Below are 3,271 nucleotides of genomic sequence, written 5' to 3' on the forward strand. Positions count from 1 at the left end.
ATTCTAGAAGAAAAAGTAGAATTTTACATTTCTACATTTATAGGTTGCAAAAATACAAAGAGCTATCGTCACATTTCAAAATAAAATCCTAGACACAGAACTCGTACTTTTTCCCACCACTCATTCATCCTCAGAGTAGAGGAGCCGAGGTAAGCAGGAGTCCTCAGTCTAACCTGTGTGGGTCCCTGGGAGCCTGCGGTGGGGTGTTTGGCTCTGTGAGAACGCGGCGTGGAGGCTAAGCTCCCTGTTCCACTGGAACGTGTTTTCCTTTCTCCATGTTTGGACACACAGCAGACAAGTGGAGGTTAGGACAACACTCTGCTAGGAGCCAAAAGACTTATCCGACAAGTAATTAGGAGTGGGGTCAAGTTGAGAGAACTAAGCCCTTTAATTCCCCCTCCAATGCCACGGGTGAGGTAAGGCCTGACTGGAGATCCTTTTCCTCCTGATCCCTCAGAGAGACACAGAGAGAGAGAGAGAGAGAGAGAGAGAGAGAGAGAGAGAGAGAGGAAGAGAGAGAGAGAGAGAGAGAGAGAGACACAGAGAGAGAAATGGGTGAGTAAGTGAAACATATTTTTTGAAGTGGACAGGACAGGAGATGAAAGAAATTCATAACAATGTCAAGCTTCAGATTTTACAAATCAAAACCTTTCTAGGATGTAAACTCCTCTGTAACCACTACACGTGTATCATACATTTATATTCTGGCTTTTTTTTACTTTTAGTGTGGCATTTTCAAACGGGATTTAAAGACGTCTTTTTCATAATTATGCAAGGAAATGTTAAGAAGGTAAGAAACTGTGGACTATAAGTTCCTCCAGCAATCTTTGTAACACTGAAACATTTAACATTTGCTTAATTTCCTGTAAGATATTGGCCGAGTGATCACGCTTTCTGCTTAATAAATACATTTTTCACAGAGCCTATTGACTGTCAGCCTCTTTGTAACCTACAAAGTAATTACGGTTTCATGTTACAGCCACTGCTCACCTTAGGACTTAATTATACTCAAACACAGCATTTGTCAGACAGATTGCACTAAATGATTCAACTCAATGCTACTTCATAGTCTTGTACCACTACATATCTGTGGAAATACATGTTTTCTCCACTACATTTATCTGACAGCTGCAGCTATTAGTTAACTTGCTTGCATACACAGACTTATTTGAGTACTTCTTCCACCACCGTCTATGTTTATTTGACAGCAAAAGTTATTAGTAACTTTGTAGATTAAGATTTTAATGCTCCTGATAAAACAACTCTAAAAAATATATAATATAAAACCACTCACCATTTAAAAGTTGCAATATTAAAATGTTACTCATCCCAGAGTAATAATTATCCAATAACATAACACTTTAACAAAAATATACTCTTTTTATTTTGATATTTTAAACACTTATTTTCTGTTAATACTTTTGTATTTGTGCTTAAAATTTTAAATGCAGGACTTTTACTTTGTAAAGTGATTATATGATTAACAAGAAAAAATAAACAATAACTTTTTTTTTTTTAAATCAGCAGCTCTGATGTGAACTGACAGAATATTTTAAGATCAGCCTCTTCAGCATGTCGGCTGTGTGAAAGACGCACAGTCACGTCGTGGATTGTATTCCTGCTTTAAGGTGCTCGTGAAATTGCCTGGTGATGAAAAATCCTATTTACATTTTTGGGGCGAACTCTCCTTTTGATGGTGGCACTGCAGAATACGTGGTCTGTCCTTGAGCCCAGCGTGTTCGTGTGAGCCCTGGCGAGAAAACACCCGTGATGTTTTCATAGCCACAGTGGGCCTGTGCTATTGACCTTCACCTCGGCTTTCATGTGGCCCAATGCTAAAGCAAACCTCGGAACCCACAACATGTTCATAAATCAGTCGCTCAGGACAGATGCAGGGATAATCAGTCAGTTTTGAAGCCACATAAAGAACAAAATACAGTAAAAAAAAAAAAGGATATTTTGCAATTTAAATCAGTTGCTCTATGAACTCCTATTTCGGTGCTGCTATTTAGGGAGACTGCAGATTCCACTCAGTACATATTGTTTTGTTGAGTGCTGCATTGACATATCATTTTCAGGGGTGCTTTCATCTTTATAGTTATCTGTTTAGCTCTTCTGGCTCTGTAACAGAAGCCCTCTTATCCAGTTAGACAAAGTCACAAAAGCAGCTTCATGCCAGCAGATATGAAGATGATTTAGGCTTTTGTTTATGTATCATATTAATACCAGAAGATCATGGCATTTGGAAAATTGTGGGAAAAACTGGGTAAGTCCCGTAAAACTTCAAATTCTTAAGAAAAAAGCTGACAAGAGGAGTTAGCCTTAAGAGGATACTGAGAGTGTGTATTACCGTCTATGTATACCATGTGTCGTGAAGGAAGAACGGCTACATGTTAGCGAGCGCTGGCCTCTGTATTTGGACATGCCTGCATGTTGTTTGTTGTCTTCACTCTGGTGGAGGATGTTATGGAAGGACGGATCAGCCATCTCAGCAATGGATTAGACCGGACTCGGAGGCTCTGCAGGGAAATAGGGCCTTCATTAGAAAAATGGGAAATAGACCTCTGTTTCATAAAGAGCCATTAGCGTTTAGTGATGAGACTAATGTGTGTGTTTAAAGTAAATTAGAAGGAGAGAGGCCATGCTTTAGGGGAGCTGGTGATGAAAGGCTTGCATTAATGTCAATGGTGGAGGGACTGCTGTTTTCCATTTGAACTAACCGCTTCCCCTCTGCTCAATACACCAAACCGCACACACACACACACACACACACACACACAAACACACATACCTGCTTAGATATACTGTATACTGTACATGCTGACACTCTCTCTCTCACACATACACACACAAACACACACCAGTCCTCCCCTCTCAGCAGCCTACACATGTAAGTCATATACTAACCAGAGTAGGCCTGGCGCCCGGGGAGAGCAGCCTGGAATTGCCCCTAAGAAACCAAATCCACTTTATCAAACTGCCAGATGTCACTACCAATCCTCTTCCACTGGACGCTGCTTTCACCAGGCAGCAGCACGGAGACACGGAGCCTGCAGGAGCCAACGCGGTGGCACGGAACAAAAATAAAGACTGAGCGAGATCCACTTTTATTCACATGCATTACCTGTAACTTCTACTTTAAATGATGAACTGTAATTTCTCAATAAAAGACACTTTAGTGTAACACATCTATTCATACGGTCATGCACATCCACATACAAACATAGACATACCACATATACATGCACCTCTTTTTTTTATCCTGGATATG

General features: G+C 40.4%; 1 long non-coding RNA gene across 1 annotated transcript; it reads right to left on the reverse strand.

The window, feature by feature from the left end:
• Positions 1-329: 329 nt before the first annotated feature.
• LOC139208437 (uncharacterized) lies at positions 330-3,048 on the reverse strand. Its single transcript, XR_011585182.1, has 3 exons — positions 2,908-3,048; positions 2,351-2,519; positions 330-445 (listed from the first exon to the last, which is right to left on the reverse strand). It is a non-coding gene; the product is annotated as an uncharacterized lncRNA (long non-coding RNA).
• Between the last annotated feature and the right edge of the window lie 223 nt (positions 3,049-3,271).

Source organism: Pempheris klunzingeri, chromosome 2, assembly GCF_042242105.1.
Source record: "Pempheris klunzingeri isolate RE-2024b chromosome 2, fPemKlu1.hap1, whole genome shotgun sequence".
In the NCBI taxonomy this organism is placed as follows: Eukaryota; Metazoa; Chordata; class Actinopteri; order Acropomatiformes; family Pempheridae; genus Pempheris; species Pempheris klunzingeri.